This window comes from Lemur catta, chromosome 1, assembly GCF_020740605.2.
Source record: "Lemur catta isolate mLemCat1 chromosome 1, mLemCat1.pri, whole genome shotgun sequence".
In the NCBI taxonomy this organism is placed as follows: domain Eukaryota; kingdom Metazoa; phylum Chordata; class Mammalia; order Primates; family Lemuridae; genus Lemur; species Lemur catta.
The window spans coordinates 211,434,492-211,457,269 of NC_059128.1; the positions used below are offsets into that span (position 1 = coordinate 211,434,492).

Below are 22,778 nucleotides of genomic sequence, written 5' to 3' on the forward strand. Positions count from 1 at the left end.
CCAGCAGGCCCCTGCCACGTCTGGTAGAGGCTGGTAGTCTGGAAAGGGGATGGGGAGGATGGGGTTGTCAGGGGACTTTAGTGGCAGTCTCTGTCCTCCAGAAGTACTGATGAGGGCAAGGTGGTCTCAGAGAAATTGGGCTTCTGACAAAACACAGCAGGGTGGGTGGCAGCCTGAACTCAGCACTGAGCTGGTGCAGCAAGAGGCACCTTGTGTTTCTTCCAGGATGGATCAGGATTGTTCTAGGGTCTGGGGTGGGGCCTGGTGTGCTGCTGGGGGTCCCAAAGCCCTATTGTGTGTGTGGGGAGTGAGGTTATTGGTGAGAGACCCAGGCTACTCTATGCTGCTGAAGAGATCATTCTTCCTTATCCCATGGTCTCTCTGCTGTAACCTGGGCTTTGTCTCAGCCTTGGCTCCAGTAGCCGTAGCTCAGGATGAGCCCCCTCAAATTCTTCACCCGCAAAGGAAAGAGAAGACCGGTGTTCTCTTACACCATACTTAGCGTGTTAGGCGAAGTTAGCTGTGTTAGACCGCGGCGTCCTGGACGGTGGGGTTGATGACTGGGTCCTCTGCACAGCCTAGGCCCAGCACACCGCCCTGTCCTTGGAGTCCTTGCAGAGTGAGCTCAGCCGTCCTGATGTTCCTCTCTGCCCACTGAGATCAGACACAGCCAGACACCAGAGCACGAGTGGGTGCTCTTTCGGTGAGGTCAAGGTGCAAGAACAGGCCCGTTGTGGGGAGCACCTCGGGGCTGCTCTGCCCTCCTGCCCCACTGCACAGTCTATTTCCTACCTGCCAATTCTGGCCTTGGGAGCGGAAGTCAGGCAGCGAGATGAAAGAAGGAAAGTTCACTGGGGTGATCCATGGTTCTGTCCCTGGTGGGGAATCGGGTTCCTGGCCTTGCTCTTCTTGCCGTATCCTTTTGGGAACCAGGGTCATGGGGAGTTTGTCCCAGGTGACAGAGGGAGGAAAGCAGCCAGGGAGCTGTGACAAAGGCAGCTGGGCTGATTCATCGTTTACCTGAGAGCGGGCTGCAGGGATTGCCTTTGTCAATTGTACAGTGCTGGCAAGGATGCTGGCGGGGCCAGAGCTGGAGGTGGTTAATGACGGTAGGAGGATAAATCCCCAGAAGATGCTTCCTGCCAGAGAACTTGTGGCAGCTACTTTTGTGTTCTATACAATGAATATCTTATTCTGGGCTGTAAATTTGGAAGACGGGAAGGAACAGGCAAGGAGGAGTCAGACCAAAGGCCTCTCCCAGGGAAGTTCTCTGCACGTGAGGAGTCCTGCCCTTGTCTCTTCAGCAGATCCAGTGGCTCACAGTGGGCAAGCTGGGAGGCAACTCACTGCCCTCCCCATCACCCCTTGCAAGATCACCTTCCTCAGAAAGCCCTTATCATCTGGAAAAAGTCACACTCTTTTCAGCCACAAACTTGGCTTTCAATTCCAGATGTGTCACTTCTCAGCTGTGTGAACTTGGGAACTTCTCTGACCCTCAGGTTCTCATCTTAATCTATATTAATCATTCCTACCTTATAGCATTGGTGTGAGTCCTGTATGTCGTGTTTAATTTAGTGCCGGCCACATGTTTGGTGATCAATAAACAGTGGTTATTTTTAATATCACAGCTCTTATTAATGGTTATTCTCATTAACCATGAGAGGTTAACCACTGCTAGCCACTGTGAATATACAGCTAGATGAGATATAGCTCTCCCCAGGGGAGCTGTCAGTCTAGGAGGAGAGACAGGCATGTGCAGGGGGACACGGAGGAAAAGGAGTTGCCTAAGTTCTGAGGGACCTAGAGGCAAGGGAGTACAGGGTCCACTCTGCCTGCAGGGCAGGTCAGAAGCGATGAGATCCTCAAAGTCCTGTAAAGGATGAAGAGGAGTTTGCCAGGCAGTTGTAGGTCCACTCAAGGGAGGACAGGGGCTGACATTAGGGGCTCCCTGGGCAGGTGAGCCCTTAGGGCTTTCTCCCTCTGCTGGCATTTGAGCCAGCTTGGTCAGGATGGAGTCTGCAGTCTTTTTCCAGCAGATGTGTGGACATGGGCAGGGATCCTGCCAGGCTTGACTGGGGGAGAGGGCATTGAAGTGGCATTTGTCATTGCAGAGGTCTCTTCATAGGTATTTGGGCCCCAGGCTCAGGGTTAACATCAGGAGTGGGAAGAGGGGGAGGAACAGATTACCAGACAGGAATTGCAAAGGCAGAGCCCACTAAAATGCAGGCTCCAGGTAGCATGGACTGGTGGGGCCTCACAAAACAGAGGTACAAAACTGTTGTTATCAAATAGGGACAGTGGGTGGGCGGGAGGGGTGACATTTGACTTCTGCAATTGCTGGGAAGTCTAGTGACCCCATGTGCAGTGCTCAGTGTCACATAAAAACAACCAGAAGAGACCTCCTTGATATTTAAGGATATACATTTGTGGTTTTAGTTATTCACAAATGAATTAAAAACCCTATGACATATACAAATTGGGTGAATTATTTGGATGAGATAAATACAGAATTTGTTTGCTATAAGGATGGCATGTGTCACTTAGCTGGTGATAAAAATAAACATAGGAGCTTTCATACACTGAACTCTTACTACATCCAGGCATGTTGTATACTTTATAAGTATCTCATTTAGCCCTTAAGTCCAGCTCTCGCTCTCTCTCTGTGCTATCCCCACACAAGTCGGAATGTGCCTGTAGAAAAGCATACCGCCATCCTCTAATTCATGACCATGATGCTTAAGTGGGGTTAAGGTGTTGTGGGCTATCTTGTCCCATTTCCTTGGTTCAGTAGTTCTCGACTCTGACTATCATTAGTGGTACCTGGGGGGAATTATAAAAAGTACTGCTGCCTGAATGCCACCCAAAACTAATAAAATCAAAATCTTTGAGGGATGGACCTGGGTATCAGTAGCTTTTTCTAAAGCTCTGCAGTTAATTTCAGTGGGCAGTGATGGTGGAGAATCACTGCCATTCTAACTAACATGACCATTTCACACCTTTTTCTCTTTCTTCAAACCTCGAACACCTCCTTCCCCATCCTTACTCTCAGTTGACAACCTTATTTCACACTTACCTGAAAAAATAATGGCAAGCAGAAGAGAACTTTCATACTTCTTGTCTTAGTCCTTTCAGGTAGCTATAACAAAATACCATACATAGGGTCATTTATAAACAACAGAAATCTTTGCTCACAGTCTGGAGGCTGGGAAGTCCAAGATCAAGGTTTGAGCAGATTCTGTGTCTGGTGAGAGCTGTCTTCCTAGTTCACAGAGGGAGACTTCTTGTTGTGTCCTCCCATGGGGAAGGGGCTAGCTAGCTCTCTGGGGACTCTTTTGAAAGGGCACTAATTCCATTAATGATGGCAGAACCTTCACAACTTAATCACGGCCCAAAGGCCCCACTTCCTAATACCATCATGTTGAGGGTTAGGGTTTCAACATGTGAGTTTGCGGGGAACATGAACATTCAGACCATAGCACATTTCTACCACCAAATCTATGCCCACATATTCTACCTTCTTCCTGTTACTATGGATGATTAACTGTTTTTGCTCCTGCTTTAAGACCAGCACCTCTACTTGTGTATACAACTTTACTTCTTCTTACTTAAGGACATGACAACAGCAATTCTTTCTTCACTTTCCAGTGTTCTCTCTCTTATTGGATCATTCCCATCTGCATCTCTCTCTCTCTCTATTTTTATCTGCATCGCCATCTCTATCACCATCAATCCCTCTCTATCATCTCTATCTCTCTATCTGTGACTGTTGTGCCTCCTGCCTAAACCCACCCACATGCATCGGCACAGCCTCTCCTGATCTCATCTACGCCTCTGGCTACTGCCTCGCTTTTCTGCTCCTGGGAGGTTGTCTGCACTTGCTCTTTACAATTCCTCTTCTCTCATTCTCATTTAAACTCATTCTGATCAGTCTTCTGCCTCAATCACACCACCAAAACTATACCCTGGCAGGTTTACTTATAAGCTGTATTGCCAAATCCAGTTGTCAATCAGTCCTTTTCTTATCAGCAGCATTTGATATAGTTGACCGTTCTATCTCCCCTGAAAAAGTTACTTCTCTTGGCTTCTGGGATATCACTGTGTTTGGTTCTTCTCTTCTCTCACTGGCTTCCCCTCTGTTTCTTTGTTGGCTCACCTTCACTTGTTCACTTTGAAGTGCTCCGGGGAGAGGCCCTTAGATTTGGCTTCTTCTCTGTCTCCTCATTCCCTGGGCAATCTTATACCATTCATTTGCTGACAGCCCTCAATTTATATCTCCTTCCCAGACCTTTCTACTGAAATCTATGCTCGTATATTCAACGATCTACTTGACAAGTTTCCTTAGATGTCCAGTAGACATCTCAAATACGACAAGTTTAAAACTGAACTGCTGCTTTTCTCTCTAGAATAGCCATCCCCACTTCAGTAGATGACAACTTCATCTTTCCATTTGCTAGAGCTTAAGACTCTAGAGTCTCTTTCTCTCATGCTGCATCCAATCCCTCAGCAAACCATGTCAGCTGTACTTTCATAATTAATCAAGAAACCAACTACTTATCAGAGTCACCAAATTCAAGCTGGTCCAGGTCAGATTAATCTCAACTTTTAATTTTTAGAACAGCTTCAGAACTGGGCCTCCAGCTTACTTTCTTACTCCTGTGATCTAGTCTCAAAATAGCAACCAGAGTGATCGTTTAAAAAGATGTGTAACATGTAATTTCTCTACTCAAAAACCAATGAAGGCTTCCCATTTCACTCAAAGCCAAAGTCTTAGAAAGGGCTGGGCACGGTAGCTCACACCTGTAATCCTAGCACTCTGAGAGGCCAAGGTGGGAGGATCCCTTGAGGTTAGGAGTTCAAGACTAGCCTGAGCAAGAGTGAGACCCTGTCTCTACTAAAAATAGAAAAAATGAGCCAGATATGGTGGTGGATGCCTGTAGTCCCAGCTACTTAGGAGGCTGAGGCAGGAGGATCACTTGAGGCCAGGAGTTTGAGGCTGCTGAGAGCTATAATGACACCCCTGCACTCTAGCTGTGATGACAGAGGAACAATCTGTCTCAAAAAAAAAAAAAAAATGTCTTAGAAGGGACTACAGGGTTCTGCATGACCTGTCCTCCAGAACCTCACAGACTTCATTTCCTGCTCTTTCTTCCTCTTCATTCTGCTTCACCTCACTGAGCTTGCTCCTCAGACATAAAGCACATTTTTCCCAAGAGCTCTTGCACTGTTCCCTCCCGTTGGAACACCCTTCATAAATCCCCACTATTTGCTCCATCTCTTCTTCAGGCTTCTGTTTAAATGTCACTTTATTAGAGAGGCCGTTTTTCCACCTTATATAAGACAATAATCTCATGCCCATTTCCTCCCTCCATTATGCCTGGCTCTCTCTTTCCCTTTTATCCTGCCTTGTTGTTCTTCAACCTTGTGTCTCACTAGGAAGTTGTTTCCATGAGGGCAGGACTTCATCTCTTTTGTTCACAGTTATTTCCCTAGGATCCAGAGCAATGCCTTAGGAATCATAAGCATAATACATACTTCTTGGCTGAGTTTAACTAAATTCTGTCAACAACACTCCAAAATTAGTTGGAATAACCCACAATTAAGAGGAGAAACCTGAGACTCAGAGAGGTTAAATAACTTTCTCAAAGTAACATGGCTTGTGAGCATAGAACTGGGACTCAAACCTTCCAAGTGACTATGTCATTATACTGTTTCCCTGTTGAGCCAAGCCTTCACCCTGCACCCACATCTCAAACTGCCTCATTTTGCCCCATCTTGTTGCAAGCAGGCTGCCCCACAGAGTGACAAAATCCCTGTGAAAAATGTCCCAAGTGTGACTGGAGGTGTAGAAAATGCATACACAACCCCTTATCCACAATTTCCAAGTCTAAAAATCTGTAAAAATCAAGTTTTATTTCTAACCCATTCGGTGGAAAACCGTGATTTGTATTAATTTGAGGCTGTTTATAAATCTATGCCGGTAAAGTGTTTTTTTTTTTTTTCCTTTCTTTCTGATAACTAATATTACTTTTAAGGATCTTTCCAGGAACATACTCAGTTTTTTTTTTCTATTTCAGCATATTATGGGGGTACAAAAGTTTAGGTTACATATATTACCCTTGCCACCCCCTCTTCCCCCCCCCCAGTCAGAACTTCAAGTGTGACCATCCCCTAGACAGTGTGCATCGCACTCATTATGTATGTATACACCTATCCCCTCCCCCCACACATCTGCCCGACACCGGATTAATGTTATTCTTAAATGTGCTCTTAGGTGATGATCAGTGAAACCAATTTCATGGTGAGTACATGTGGTGCTTATTTTTCCATTCTTGGGATACTTCACTTAGTAGAATGGGTTCCAACTCTATCCAGGAAAATATAAAAGGTGCTATATCATCATTGTTTCTTATAGCTGAGTAGAACTCCATGGTATACATATACCACATTTTATTAATCCACTCATGTATTGATGGGCACTTGGGTTGTTTCCACATCTTTGCAATTGTGAATTGTGCTGCTGTAAACATTCTGAGTGCAGATGTCTTTTTTATAGAATGTCTTTTGTTCTTTTGGGTAGATGCCCAATAATGGAATTGCTGGATCAAATGGTAGGTCTACTTGTATCTGTTTAAGGTATCTCCATATTGCTTTCCACAGAGGTTGCACTAGTTTGCAGTCCCACCAGTGGTGTATGAGTGTTCCTATCTCTCCACATCCAGGCCAACATTTACCCCAACATTTATTGTTTTGGGACTTACTGATAAAGGCCATTCTCACTGGAGATAAGTGATATCTCATTGTGGTTTTGATTTGCATTTCCCTGATGATTAGAGATATTGAGCATTTTTTCATATGTTTGTTGGCCATACTTCTGTCTTCTTTGGAAAAGTTTCTGTTCATGTCCTTTGCCCACTTTTTGATAGGGTTGTTTGATTTTTTCTTGCCGATTTTCCTGAGTTCTAAACAGATTCTAGTTATCAGCCCTTTATCAGATGTGTAGCATGTGAAAATTTTTTCCCATTCTGTAGGTTGTCTGTTTGCTCTTGTGACAGTTTTCTTTGGCTGTGCAGAAGCTTTTTAATTTGATCAGGTCCCATTTATTTATTTTTGTTGTTGCTGTGATTGCCTTTGGGGTCTTCTGCATAAATCCTTTGCCTAGGCCAATGTCTATAAGAGTTTTCCCCAGATTTTCTTCTAGAATTCTAATAGTTTCACACCTTAGGTTTAAGTCTGTTATCCACCGTGATTTGATTTTTGTGAGAGGTGAAAGGTGTGGGTCCTGTTTCAGTCTTCTACATGTGGCTATCCAGTTTTCCCTGCACCATGTATTGAATAAGGATTCTTTTCCCCAGTGTATGTTTTTGTCTGCTTTGTCAAAGATTAGATGGCTATATGTGGATGGTTTTATATCTGGACTCTCAGTTCTGTTCCACTGGTCTGTGTCCTTGTTCTTATGCCAGTACCAAGCTGATTTAATAAGCACAGCCTTGTAGTATGGTTTGAAGTCTGGTAAATTAATACTTCCCATTTTGTACTTATTGTCTAAAATTGCTTTTGCTAAATGGGGTCTTCTCTGGTTCCACACAAAGAGTAAAATTATTTTTTCTATATCTGTGAAAAATGATGTTGGTAATTTAATAGGGATTGCATTGAATCTGTAGATCACTTTGGGTAGTACAGATATTTTAACAATGTTGATTCTTCTGATCCACGAGCATGGTATGGTTTTCCACCTGTTTATGTGCTCTGCTATTTCCTTTCTCAGTGTTTCATAGTTCTCCCTGTAGAGGTCTTTTACCTCCTTAGTTAAATGTATTCCTAGGTACTTTATTTTCTTTGTTGCTATTGTGAAGGGTATTGAGTCTTTGATTTGGTTCTCAGTTTGACTGTTATTGGTGTATATGAATGCCTCTGATTTGTGTGTATTGATTTTGTATCCTGAGACTTTACTGAATTGATTTATCAATTCCAGGAGTCTGTTGGTTGAATCCTTGGGGTTTTCTAGATATAATACATATCATCAGCAAAGAGTGAGAGTTTGATCTCTTCTGCCCCCATTTGGACACCCTTGATTCTGCTCTCTTGCCTGTTTGCTCTCAGAAAGACTTCCAGCACTATGTTGAATAGAAGTGGAGAAAGTGGGCAACCTTGTCTGGTTCCAGTTCTAAGTGGGAATGTTTTCAATTTTTCCCCATCCAGTATGATGTTGGCTGTGGGTTTGTCATATATGGCTTGTATCATTTTTAGGTAGGCCCCCTCTATGCCTATTTTGTTAAGTGTTCTTATCATAAAAGGGTGTTGAATTTTGTCAAATGTTTTTCTGTGTCTATTGAGAGGATCATATGGTCTTTGTTTTTGCTTCTATTTATGTGGTAAATAACATTTATAGATTTGTGTATGTTGAACCATCCCTGCATCTCTGGGATGAAGCCCACTTGGTCATGATGGATTATTTTCTTGATAAGAACCTGGATTCGGTTTGCTAGGATTTTCTTGAGAATTTTTGCATCTATATTCATAAGGGATATTGGTCTGTATTGCTATTTCAATTTCAGTTCTTGATACTGGTCTGTTCAGGAATTCTATTTCTTCCTGGTTGAGCCTAGGGAGGCTGTGTATTTGTAAAAATTTGTCCATTTCCTCCACATTTTCCAGTTTGTGTGCATAAAAGATTTTGTAGAATTCATAGATGATATCTTGTATCTCCGTGGCGTCAGTTGTAATTTCTCCTTTCATGTTCCTGATGGAGCTTATTAGAGATTTTTCTTTTCTGTTCATAGTTAGTCTAGCCAAAGGCATGTCAATTTTGTTTACCTTTTCAAAGAACCAACTTTTTGTTTTATTAATCTTCTATATAGTTTTCCTGTTGTCAATTTCATTTAGTTCTGATTTGATCTTATTAATTTCACTTCTTCTGCTGGGTTTGGGGTTGGTCTGTTCTTCTTTCTCCAGCTCTTTGAGTCGATTCATTAGGTTGTCTATTTGTGACCTTTCTGTCTTTCAGTTTTAAGACCTGATTAAGATCAAGCACAGCAGGCCAAGCTGAGAAGGATGTGTGTGAACTGTCCTTCTACAGCAGAGGGAGTGAGCGAACATCACCAATGAGACCTCTTGCTGCCCCCAAGACTCTTTCTCTGCTTTGTTTACAGTCTGCAAGCTGGGGTTATATTCTGATTTCCCTCATCATGAGATTAGAGGAGTCTTTCTGCATAAACTCAACAGCCCAAGAGAGAAGGCCTATACATATTGATATTTAGGGTTCTTCAGATAAAATGTACAATTCCTCTCACTCACCCTCTGGTACGATCCACCAGTTCAGCAGCCCTGCCCATGCACACAGAACATCCATTCACCTTCTTGGTGTCTCACTTTTAAATTTAAACTGATTGCTAAAGATCACTGGCTATTTGAGAAAAATCTGAAACATGAAAGACAGAAATTAAAAGAGACAAAGAACAATATAAAAAGAAACTCACAAGAAATAGAGGCAGGCAAGGCGTGATGGCTCACACCTGTAATCCTAGTACTCTGGTAGGCCGAGGCGGATGGATTGTTTGAGCTCAGGAGTTTGTGACCAGCCTGAGCAAGAGCGAGACCCCCGTCTCTACTAAAAATAGAAAGAACTTAGCTGGACAACTAAAAATATATATAGAAAAAATTAGCCGGGCATGGTGCCACATGCCTGTAGTCCCAGCTACTTGGGAGGCTGAGGCAGGAGTATTGCTTGAGCCCAGGAGTTTGAGGTTGCTGTGAGCTAGGCTGACGCCACGGCACTCTAGCCCCGGGCAACAGAGTGACACTCTGTCTCAAAAAAAAAAAAAAAAAAAAAGAAATAGAGGCAATATAGGGAGCAGAAGAAAACTTCACAAAAACTGTAATTACTAGTCTCAGAGAGACAAGAGAAGATATTACATTAATAAAATAAAAGCAATGTGCAAAAAAAGGAATATTCAGAGAATAATGAACTCTTGGAAATTAAAACTGTGATAGCAGAGTAAGTCAGTAGATGGTTTAGAATATATGGTTGAAGAAAACTTATGGAAGCAGAAAAACTCCAACAAAAAAGGCAATGGAATGAAAAATAAGAAAGGATTATTCTATAAAGTCCAACATCTGAATAATAAGCCTTACAGAAAAAGAGAATAGAGACAAGGGAAGAATTGTTAAAGAAATAATACGGCTGGGTGCGGTAGCTCCTGCCTCTAGTCCCAGCAATTTGGGAGGCCAAGGTGGGAGAACTGCTTGAGGCTAGGAGTTGGAGACCAGCTTGGGAAACATAGAGAGACCCCATCTCTACAAAAAATTTAAAAAGTCAGCTGGACATGCTGGCACATGCCTGTAGTCCTAGCTACTTGGAGGCTGAAGCAGGAGGATCACCTGAGTCAAGGAGTTTGGGGTTACAGTGAGCCACAATTGTGCCACTGCACTCCAGCCTGGGTGACAGAGCAAGATCCTGTCTCAATAAACAAATAAATAAATACATAAATACATAAATAAATAAAACAAGAAAAACTTTGAGACTTGAAGGACACGGGCGTCTAGATTGACAAGCCCACTTAAGTACCCAGGGCCATGAATGAAGAAAGACACACACCCAAAGACAAGCTTCTAGACAGAAGGAACCCAAACCCAAACTGATTATGCATATAAGAATAGAAATATGATTGACATTACTTATCTCTATGGCAACACTGAAGCTAGAAGATAATGAAGCTATACCTTTAAAATTTCAACTGAGAAATTATATCCAGACAAATTATTAATCAAATGTGAGGGTGAAATAATGGCATTTTGGATGTAAGGTTCAATTATTTTACCTCCCACACAGCCTTTCTGAGAAAGCTACTATGTATATGTTCCTCCAAAACTGAGGAGTAAACTAAGAATAAATGGGATCTCTCTTTAAGCCTGGAGAGCAACCAGTTCAGATTGAAGTAGGACGGAAGTTTCCAGAAGGGAGATCTGCAAGAATTATTTTTTTTGAAAGAACTGATGGATTATATAATGGTATTTCTGTACTATGAGTTTTACAGTTTTGTTGGAAAAGTTGAGTGCTGAATTAGTGACAGGTACATAGAAAATTAAGCAAGCAAACAAACAAATGAAGTGGTAATGGACTCCAGAAATGACAACTAAAGAATGTACATGAAAGGAATTAGTCATAGCGCATGTGGCTTGGCTGTGAACAGTAATTTGTCTTGTCATAACAATGTAATTTCTAGTGTTGACTTAATGAAAAATGGTATAACTCTATTGGGAGGATATGGGAAGGAGGAGAGGTGTATGGGATGGTGGTAAAAGTGCTCATTTCTTATAGCAGGAAGTCAATGAATAACATCTAACATTGAAAAAACCCAGAGCTGTGCAAGTATGCTATTTAGATACACTGAGATGACTCTAGCAGAAGATAAAAGAGTTGGAAGGCAGAAATTAGAGATACAGAGGTGTGGGCAGGGCCTGCTGTTTCTTCTTGTAATCCTTGCAGTACCACTGGACCTTAAAAATCATGTGTAATATATTGTTTGATTTAAAAAAGGGCTCACTGTCCCCCTATGTATTCAGAATGGTACCTAAAATAGGCGTAACCCAAACTGACTGCTGTAGAGAAGATATTAACAACACAGTCAAATAAGTGAGCAAAATATCCCTCCTTTGGATATTTTGTAAATGGCAATGGCAGAAGAGCTTCCTTTCTCAGGTTCTCTGTAAATAAATGTTTACATAATTTCTCTTCTGGTCACAGCCCACCATGTGTTCAGTGTGCAGCTCATGTTTAATTCCAGCTTTTTACTGGGATCTGTCGGCCTACCTTTATCCTAACACTGGAGGGAAGAAAGCCCGCTGGGGGGCAGGTTGGTGTGTGGAATCTGGCTCAGTCACTTACCAGGTTTGCACCTGAGCTATTACTAGTAATAGCTATTATCAGCTATTAGTATTGCTAACAGTTACCAGAGCTCTTGTCACGTCATCAAAAAATGAAGAAAACATTCCTGACCGCATAGGATTGTATGTGGAATAAATGAATAATTTAGTACATAAAGTGCCTGGCACATAGCAATTGCTAAAAAAATAAAATAAAATAAAAAAGGAATATTTGTGGTTAACATGTGGTCTAGGACCGGAGCCCCGTAAGGTTGGGTCCAGGCTCCACAGATGAACCATCAAGGAGGGGCTTGAGCCCTGAGAGGGGAAGGGGGAAGCGGAAATCAGCAGGAAGTCTCCTGATTTTAGCAGAAGTTTTTATTGTATTTTGGGTGTGGTGTCTTCCGATTTGACCTCAGTGCTCAGCAGATTTGTAGAGACCCAGATCCTGGAATGTTTTATGCTCAAGAATCAATAAAAGCTCTTAGCTAATTTAGCTTCCATATTCAAACACAATCAGAACAATTGCCCACATCCCAGATAAAATGGAATAATGGATCCAGGGTTAACAGGGTTATCTTGCCCTACAGCTCCTGTGTGCCTGGCGGGGATTGCTCTCTGAGGCCAGGGACCTGGGGCCAGAGGCTAATTCTCTGAAGCACAGCAGAGCCTTTCAGCAATGGTCCTGCTTCGAGGGGCCGGGCCATGAAATTCTTGGCTCAGTTTATGAACTTCTTTGTGTTCTTTGGTTCTTGGTGGGCTCTCTGAATCCTGCTTCTGTGTCTGTGGTCCGTGCCTCACCCACTGTACACTTACTTCAGGGAAACACTTGCTGGAGGCAAGAGGGAATTAATGAAGCCAAGATAGCCTCTCATTTAGTTGTTCATCTTCTGTGTCATCTGGATGTTTCGGAGTCTAAGGGTGGAGGAGAGAGTGGGCTGGCCCGGTCGTTGTCAGGGGCTGTATGGTGGGGACGGTGCAGTGAGGGCTGTGCTGAGTGATGGAGCGCGAGGAAGGAGCCGAGTACCATCTTGGCTGGCTGGGCTTCGGGAGAGAAGCAGGGAAACCAAATCTAGACATCAAGCCCCATGTTGCTTGTGGGATAGGAGGAAGGAAGAGGGGGCAGAGCTGGTGGTGACAGATTAAAGTGGGGTTGTGAATTAAATGGGAGCTGTATTAAAATTGCAAGGAAGCACATGAACTTATAGGTAGTATGGGGACCCTATGATCAGTTGAATGTGTAATGCCAAATAAGGTGATGGGAGGAGTTCGTATAGAATGGAAAACAGAAAAATCACCCAGCTATGCTTTAGCAATCCAGGATGGTTCCATCCAGTGGCCTTACTTGTCAAAAATCCAGCCACAACCTTGGGGAAAAAAGTTTTTTTAAAAGAAGGCTTTTGAGCAGCCGCAAAGAGTGGCCTGAGCCCTGCTCCACAGCAGTGCACCAGGTCATAGGGGAGCCCTTACTCTCACTCACAGCTGCCTTTGGACTTCAGTGGTGGAGCCAGCTGGAACCCCAGAGCCCATTTAGACCAGGCTCTTCTACGAGATGAAGAAACTGAGGTCTGTGCTAACTCCTTTCTTACCTGGCCCTCACTGGCTGGGTTATTTGCAGCTCCTCCCCTCAGTGCCAGGCCTCTAACTTGCACAGATTTACCATGTTGAACAGAGCTGGAAAGTAGTCCTGCTCTTACTGTCCTGGTTTCCCAGCCCAAGGTTACTGTAGCCTCGGGACCTGGAAGAGATTGTTTTAGGTGGGGCAATTTGATTGCAAAGAACAGAGAGACCTAACCAAATTCTACCAGAAAAGGGGTCTATTGAAGGGAGTCAAGGGGTAAGTTCAGGAATAAGAAGTAAGAAGTACAGACCGGCCTCGCAGCCACTAGAGTCACTGAGAACCTGCTGTCTCTGGGGCTGCGTGGCTTCCTGTCTCCCTCTCCCCAGACCTCTGCTCTGGTCTCTTGGTAGTCCAGCTTCTTCCTCTTTCCCAGGAAGCTGGGTGTGTGTGGCAGATGTTAGAGCCGGTTCCCCTCGGCCCCGGGAACAGAAAGACAGAGTCACTGAGGCTGCAAAAAGGCAAAGGAGTTTTATTGACTAGCTCGAGCTAGGGTCCAAGCCCCGAGCACCAACGCAGTGGTCTCTTTCCATGGGCAGGGACTCCGCAGAGCGGGGGCGCATGTCTTTTATACTTTTTTAGCAGAGTACATGCACTGGGGCATGCCATCCCCCCTCCCTCCCTTAATTCATTTGCTCCTTCAAAAGTGGCTGATTGTCTTGGCTCCTGATTGGTTTGTTTTCAAGCCGTGGGACTGGCTTTTGATTGGTTGGTTTTAAGTTGCGGGACAGGCTTCTGATTATGCCTTGCCCTTCTTATCTGGTTAATTGGTTGGAGGGTCCCCCCCCCCTCCCCGACTCTCCAGCCCTTTATCAGGAAGTAACTTGCGGTTACCTCCCCGGGGCCTGTTACCACCATCACGGCTCCACTTAAGCTAGGTCAGCAAACCATATTTACAGAAGCAATTAGCATCCGTTAGAATCAAAGAGAGCACACTTTTTTTTTTTTTAAACAATTCCCATTCTTCATTCTCCCCTTTTTCTTTTACCTATGAGCACTCTTGCTCGTACATGGGGTCTTGCACCTTCTTTATTTCTAAGCAGGTATCATGGCTCAGCTTTTGGTATTGTTGCCACAATACCATCAATTGTATGGTATTGACCCGCCCTTTTATAAAAGTAACTAATCTATTTAGAATACATGGTCCGAAAGTGAGGATGAGCAGGAGCACAATTAGGGGTCTTAATATAGTGGAAAGCAAAGTAGTCAGCCAAGGGGAGCTATTGAACCGTGACTCAAACCATCCTTGTCTTTGTTCACGCTCCCGTTTCCGCTTTGCCAGTCCTTTTCTGACTTTAGCCATGGTGTTTTTAACTATCCCAGTATGGTCAGCGTAGAAACAGCACGCTTTCCCAAGGGCCACACATAGCCCTCCCTGTTGGAGAAATATGAGGTCCAGTCCCCTCCGGTTCTGTAGCACCACCTCAGACAGTAAGGTTAGGGACTTTTCTAAAAGAGAGATGGATTTTTTAATTTTGGCTATGTCTTTATCTACGGCGGCCCTCAAATTATCGAACCCCTATGTTGTATTGCTAAGGATGAGATTCCTGTCCCTGTTCCTATTGCGCCCAGACCGAAAAGGGTGGCTAAGGTTATTGCTGTAAAGGGCTCTCTCTCTCTCTTTTTTTTTTTTTTTGTAGTCAACCCGGCACCTTCTGTCAGCTAGGAAAGGGCATGAGACTTGGGTCCCCAAGGTCTTTGCCTGGGTCACAGGGCCAAGACATCCAGTAATGTGTTTAGACAGATCACCTGGTGAATTATCCATCTCTCACTGAAAGTTTGGCCTGGAGAGGAAGGAAGGAAGCTAGAAGCTGCCTAGACAGAGATGGAGAGTGGGGTTGCCCTTCCTGGTGAGGGGCAGGTGAGTCAGCAGCTTCGTAGCACCCCCACCCCAGCAGTGCTGTGCTCCTGCTCCCCGGGGCTCCTCACTGGCAAGCTCCCAGCCCTCTGCCTCACTGTTCTCCTTTCCCCACAGTGCCTCTGGCTCCTGGTGTTTTGTTGACAATTGTAGACATCAGCAAGGTACCCAAGGCCTCAAGCAACATTTTCTCTTTCCGTCTCACCTGAAGCCTTTGTCGTTTACTCTGTTTTACTCTGAATATTTGGAAGGGGCCTTGATGTTTTCACCTCCTCCAAGGGCTCACTGCAGCTTCAGTTTTATCTAATATTAATTCCTATCAGCATCTGCCCTCTCATGGTGTGACTCTCGTTTCTCTTGTATCTAAGAGTTTCTTTCCCCTGGACACTGCCCTTATGTCTCTACCACTCCTTCTCTGTTCCTCAGTGGGTTTCTTGCTGTTACCGCCCTTACCAATTCTTATTCCTGCACTGCGCCCTTCCCCCAGCCTTGTTTAGGGGAGCTCATTTTAGCATCATAGATCTTGTCTTAGACTTGGGCTGAGCTGAGTGTGAGCATGAAAAATGAAAAGTCAGACTTTCAGAACCCCCCGTTCATTTCCACTAGAAATGTTATCCTGGTGAATGAGGATGTAGGTGAGGGAAGGACTGGGGAAGAGAGGAAGGTTAGAGGATTGGGCATATTTCTCCACTGCTGGGAGGAGTTTCTATGGTGCAGTAGTCCTGGAGGTGGCATGCCAAGACTGTTCAAAAGCCTGAGAAATTTGGAAACTCTTTGACCCAGCAATTTGATTTCGAAGACTGTGTCTTAAGAAAATGATCATGGGTCTCCCACCAAAGATTTAGTTTTAAACACTATTTGTAATTAGAAAAAAAAGTTGAAGATGATTTAAATGTCCATCCTTTGGGGGCTGGGTAAAATTTATGGCACAGCTGTGCAGGGTGCCATACATGGCTCCTTGGAGATCCATGGGTACGTGCATATAATATTATGTAGCCATTAAAATGATGCCAGAGAAGCCATTAAAATGTTACTGCTGAAGACTACTTAATGACACAGCTGTCACTAAACCACGCTTAGCTTTGCCACATCTTTCTAAAAAATCTAGAGAACAAAACGAAAAACAAAACAAAACAAAAACCAGACAGTGTATGTTATTTGTAGTTGAGTGGAGAAAGAATGGGTAACTTCTTTTCACTTAGTTATATTTTCTAGAATTTATAGATTGAACATAAATTTCTTTGGCATAAGGAAAAACAACAATTACTTTCAAAACAGATGCTCTCCACCCAGACAGCTATAATAATATATGGGTTAAAATCTAGGCTCAGTTAAAAATGATTCCAAAATGAATTAGAAGTTGAATTCACATTTGTAGCAGCATAAACAACATACTATAGGTCAAAGGGAGACTGTAAGTTTGATGTAGTTGTTGATTGGAGGCACTTGTCTGAAAGCCTTATCTAAACACAAGACTTAGGTCAGCTCTGTGACTTTCTAACTCTTGCTGTTCTTACCATTGATCATGAGTAACACAAGGATTCAATGACTGTAGTAGAGTTTGCTTTGTTTAATCTGCACGTTGCTCTGAAATTGTGCAGCCCCAAAGGAGGTGGGTCTGGGTGAACATGCGGCCCATTTGAGTTCTGAGAAGGAGGCTGGCTCCTTCTGGTGATGGCTGAGGTTCTGAAAGGGGCTCTGAAGTGGCAGGATGACCAGGGCTGGCAGTGCGCTGAGCAAGTGCTCTTACCCTCCTGTGTGTATTAACGTATGTGCTTTTGGTGCTCAGCCAGCAACTTTGCTTTGTTTTCTTTCCCCCTGCAGGCAGGGGTAGAGCCAACTGTGCAGAGCCCTGCAGCCAGGAGCAGCCACAGCTGGGACAAGCAGTGGATGTCATGGAGCCCAGCTGAAATGGACTGGCCCCCTTGAGCTTGTCATAATCCTTGGTCCCAGGTTTCCATCCCAGTGCTGAGGTAAGACCCCTTGAATCCCAGCTTGAGGGAAGAGAGGACAGAATGCCTTTTGTTGAGGAGGGGTCACCTGTAAGGCTCAGGAAAGAAGGAGAAATTGTTTCTGGTTCAGTCAAACCATCTGCTTTGGCCTTAGCCCGTTGGGAGGCAAGGTCATTTGGTGGCCAAAGAGGCATCTGATTTGTCAGAGCAGATCTTTTGGAATCTTGACAGGGAGTTGTATTTTCTCAATTGCTGGTGAAATTTGAACTCCAAAGGGAATGAATTTCTCATCCAGGTAAGACTGCACCAGATTCAGGTGAATGCTTAAGTGTACCTCCCCTGTTCTGCAAGGGAGCTTTTAGGAAACACATACACACACATTCTCTCTCTCTCTCTCTCTCTCCCCCCCCACATCCCAAGGGAGACAGAGCGACAGAAATTATGCAGGAAAGTTATTCCAAAACATTCCAGTAAGCTCACTAAAAATGATTTTAACTACCTAGATAAGTTCTGATTGTAAAGACCGTATGTGCTCATAGGATGGTTGGAAAAATACTGATGTGTAAGAAAATAAAATGTCTGAAATTTTATCCCTGTTAACAATCTTTCAGGTAGTTTTCTATTAAGGTTACTTTTTAAACTTCCCAGGATGTTGATTTCTCTTGCATGGAGGAAGAACGGTGAGGCAGAAAGAACACTCAATTAGGAGTCAGAAAAACCTGCCTCTAGTCTGGAAACTCTATAGAGCCAATTTTTTAAAATGTTCAAGCATTTTGCAAATGGGTTGTTAAAAGTTGTTGAAAACTGTTGGTGGCTTGAAATTGACCATGGTGGGAAAATTTACGTTATGGAAATTAGCAAATGCTGCAAACCAGGGCTTTTTTTACTTTTGGAGATTTTGAAAGCAAACCACCGCTTCCAGTGCCTACTCTGCCAACAGGCTGTGAGGCACCTGGCAGAGCAAGTCACTTTACCTATGTGTCCCTTTGTCCCTTCTTTTCCTCACCTGTGAGCAGTAGGTATTCAATAATGTCAGTGGCATGAATAAATGAGAGTGAGATTTCTGTCATTATTTTATAAGGCAATTGCAAGTGCCCCATAAAATAATGAATCTGAAAATGTCTTGAAAACAGTGAGGCTTTCTGCCCATTTAGGGAGGGGGTTTAGCTGAAAGGGAAACTCCTAGTTTATTAAAGGAGAAACGTGGCATTTCTCCCCTTTGGCTCTTTCTCCTTGGGGAGTCTGTGAATTACTGACACCCTTCTATGAAGGCAGATGAAAACCTTCCATTTACTGACCAACATCTGGGGCAGATTTCCTTCCTGGAAAAGTCAAGAAGTTGCTGAAAGTGTGAAAAGGAAGCCTAAGCAAAGCAGGCTGTGAGAGCCAGAACTGAAATCAGAGCTTTTGACTCATAATCTCTAAAGGGGGTGGGAGGGGGGGGTGACTTCCTGCCAAAAGTGAAATTTCAACAAAAGCCTCTTTCTTCAAAGCCCTGCTGTGGCAGAAGATTAGAGCTAATTAAATTAACATAATGAAATCCCAGCCTCTGCCCTTCCCCCTCTGCTTCCTGAATCCTGTTCCCTCTGGGCACGTCCTTCCTGTGTCAAGGAAGGGATGGGGAGAGGGTGGGGCGTCAGTTAGGCACCAGTTTGTCTTTGTAGAATTGTGGGTTCAGAAAATTATAAAGGTAGTAAGGGCTGTAGAGGCCGTCGGGTTCCACACCCTCATTTAGGAAGCCAGGTCACATAGCTGGTGATTATCAGCGCCGGAGGTGGAGGCTTGTGCTCCTGAGGAGGAAGGGGCCGAGGTTACAGGGTGAGGGTGGGGGCTGCTCAGGAGGCCACAGAACTGGCAGGGGAGGTGGTGGGTGGGTCTCAGGTGCCAGCTCTAACTGTACCCTTCCCAAACCCTCCCCTGTGTCTGCCGCCACAGCCCCAGTGCACTTGCTGGGTGCCTCTCTAGCGTGTTTGGACTTAAGTCTTCCTCATCAGGGGCCTGGTTTTTTGGTCAGTGGAACCAGCTAAGATCTTATTCTGAGGAGTGTTGGGTATATTTATGATGAAGGAAAGGGAAAGACGTCGACTGAGCTCCTGATGGTTCCAGGCACTGTTTTGTGCTCTGCCTACATTCTCTCGTTTAATTCTGCAACAACCCAAGGGGGTATCAATCCCCTTGCTGCAGATGTGGTAATTGAATCTCAGAGAGGTAAAGAGACTTGTCCACAATTTCATAGCTCATAGGCAACAGAGATGTAAACTTAGCCTGTCTGTGACCTCCACGGCTTCTCAGAACTACTAAGTGCTCACCCACAGTTAATCCGGTTGTAACACGCAGAGTCCCTCCCCTCGGGAAACATCATCCCGTCTCTGAAGCTGTGTGAACAGCTGCAGCTGCAGGTGCTCTGAGCTTTGCAGAATGCTGTACTGTTCCTTTCAAATCCCAAGGGCTCTTCCCTGTAGAGTAAGACAGCATCAGAGCGGGGAGTCTTTATGGAGTCCGAGAGTGTAGTCCTCTTGTTCACTGGATGCCCCAGGAGGTAAGACGCAGTGCCCGGGGCTCCCAGCTCTCCCAGGCATTTAGAAGCAGCAGGGGCTTCTCAGCTTCCGGACTCTCAGAACTCTTTCCAGGTGTCCAGGGGAGCACTGAGATGGATATATCTGGTTTTCCTCCACGACTGAGGAAGAGATTATTCCTCTGGTAAGAGGGATTTAATTCAGTTCCACGGATATTTACTGAAAGCCTACTATGTGCCCAGCCAAATATCTCAGCCTGTCTGGGCAAGAAATTCTGGCCCAGCCTTGGGCGTACAGCTCTGACAAAGGCCAAAGGAGGAGCTTCCCCACTTCAAGACTGTCTACGACCTTCTTTTTCCCATCCGTCCTGCAATTACTCATGTCCAACCTTTCCTTCAGGAACTCTAGGGGGCCAAGTTATGTCTCAAGTTGCTGCGTGTCCCAGACCCCTGAACACAGAGTTTTAAGTGCTCAACCTGCTGATGGTGGGTGTCAGGAACATCCTTGCAGAGGCGTGAGGCTGAGGGGGAGAGGCAGAGTGGCAGAGGGAGCAAGGTGGGTGCGTGCTGCTAAGCAGGGTTGGGTGCTCTGCCTTCAGCCTCAGTTCAGCAGAGCACTCAGAGAAGCATGACGTAGGGCCGAAAGAGTTCCTTGGAAGGCTTGCTGGTTAGACTTCCCATCTTTCACTTGAGGAAGTGGAGGCCCAGAAAAGGGAAGGGCCTTGTTTGCTACACAAGTAGAACTGGGGTCTGGTTATTTATACCAAACCACTTTGGTAGTAGGGGGAAGGCTGTCCTGGGGATGAGGTGGAGCCCAATTCCTGCCTTAGCCTGTCTGGTTCAGTACCTATGATGGGCTGGGCTTGGCCACTGGGGGAATTTGTGGCAATGGCAACACAGAAGGGAGAGGGTATTATCTCAGTGATGCCAGAGATCTCCTGCAGCCCCAACCCTCCCATCTTTGGATCTTTCTTTGAGGTCTTGCTTAGGCCAGGGAGTTATCACCTGTGGCTTTAGGCTGGGAATTTACCATTGTGGGAAGGCATCTCAATACGGAGAAGAGTGCCCCAGCTTTGAAGGCATTTGACCTGGGTTTAAGCCTGACTTGATCATAGCTGCATGACTGCCTTGGTTTTCTGACCCAGTTTCCTTATCTGTAAAATGGGCTGAATAATACACACTTCGTGTGAAGATTAATAATTATTTACGTAAAGTTTTTTCCCATAAAGTAGATGCCTACTAAATGGTACCCATTACTATTTTTTCGTGTACCTTTATTGAGGTATGATTGACAGACAAAAACCTGCACATATTTAAAGTGCACAACTTAATGAGTTTGACATATCTATATACTCACAATTAAGTTAATGGGCATAACTATTACCCCTAAAGGTGTCCTCCTGAGCCTTATCCCTCCCTCCTGCCCTTTCTATCTCCTGCCCTGCATTCCCAGGCAACCACTAAGCTGCTTCCTACCACTATAGATTACTTTGCATTTTCTAGAACTTTCTATAAATGGAATTATACAGCATGTACTCTACTTTTACTCAGCATAATTATTTTGATTTCATTCATGTTCTGTGTATCAATAGTTCATTTCTTTATTGCTGAATAGTAATGGATATATGGCTATACTACAGTTTATTTATTCATTTACCTGTTGGTAAACATTCAGATTGTTTCTAATTCTGGTCCATTAAAGCCACTATGAGCATTTGTGAAAAAACTTTTGTGGGGCCATATGCATTTATTTCTTTTGGGTAATTCCGTAAGAGTAGAATGGCTAAGTCATATGGTTGATGTGTATTTAACTTTTTAAGAAGCTGCCAAACTATTTTCTAGAGTGGTTGCACCATTTTACATTGCCACCAGCTGTGTACTAGAGCTCCAGCTGCTCCATTTCCTTGCCAACACTTGGTATGGTCAATCTTTGGAATTTTAGCCATTTTAATAGGTATGTGGTGATGTTTCATTGTGGTTTATGAGTGTTTCCCCAAAGATTAATGCTGTCAACCATCTTTTTATGAGCGTTTTTGCCATCTGCATATTTCCTTTGGTGAAATATTTGTTCATATCTTTTGCTTATTTTTTAAAAATTGGGTTGTTAATCTTCTTATGATTGACTTACAAGAGTTCCTTATGTATTCTACAGACAAGTCCTTTACTGGATATGCTTTGTAAATGTTTTTTTCCAATTCTGTGGCTTGCACATGGCAGGAGACAGAAACAAGCAAACTAATAATTACACTTCAGTTGAATAAGCGCTGTGTGCAGGAAGTACAGAGGAAGAGCAGTAATCTTAGGAAGGGGAGCCAGGGAAGCTTCCTGCAGGAGAAGGTGTGTGAACTGGGTGTTAAAGGAAAGTAAAAGTTAGCTAGGTGAGAGAAGGGTAGTCTCTTAGAAGTTTGTATGTGCAGAGGCATGGAGGTATGAAATGTCATGGTACATGCATTTCATGCATTTCATAACTGTGAGTAATTTGACTTGGTTGGAACATTGGAATTTTGGCACAGAAAGATGTGAACTGGAATCCCAGCTCCCCCACTTACTGACTGTGTGCCTATTTTTTTTTAAAAAAAAAAACTTATTTTGAAACAATTTAGATTCACAGGATATTGCAAAGACAGTACAGAGAGGTCTGGTGCATCCTTTATTGAGTTTCTTCCTGTGGTTTCATGTTATGTAATTGTAGTACAATATCAAAACCAGGAATCTGAGATTGTACAGTTATATGTCGTTTTCTCACATGTGTAGATTAGTGTAGGCATCACTGTAATCAAGATACAGAACTATTTCATCACCATAAAGATCTCCCTTGTGCTGCCTCTTTGTGGTTACACTGGCTCTCCCTTCTGGTTTTCATGTCTATAATTTTGTCATTTGAGAGTATTCTGTAGAGTCATATAATATGCAACCTTTTGAGATTGTATTTTTTGCACTCATCATAATGCCCTTGAGGTCTACCAAGGTTGT

At 44.0% G+C, this 22,778-nt stretch overlaps 1 protein-coding gene across 8 annotated transcripts in view; it reads left to right on the forward strand.

The window, feature by feature from the left end:
• ST6GAL1 (ST6 beta-galactoside alpha-2,6-sialyltransferase 1) overlaps positions 1-22,778 on the forward strand; it is a 127,731-nt gene that overhangs the window by 15,209 nt on the left and 89,744 nt on the right. For all 8 annotated transcript variants that reach the window (XM_045539886.1, XM_045539884.1, XM_045539888.1 and 5 more), the window contains exon 2: positions 17,163-17,311. The gene's annotated coding sequence lies outside the window, so the exon portion shown is untranslated. The remainder of the gene's footprint in view (positions 1-17,162; positions 17,312-22,778) is intronic.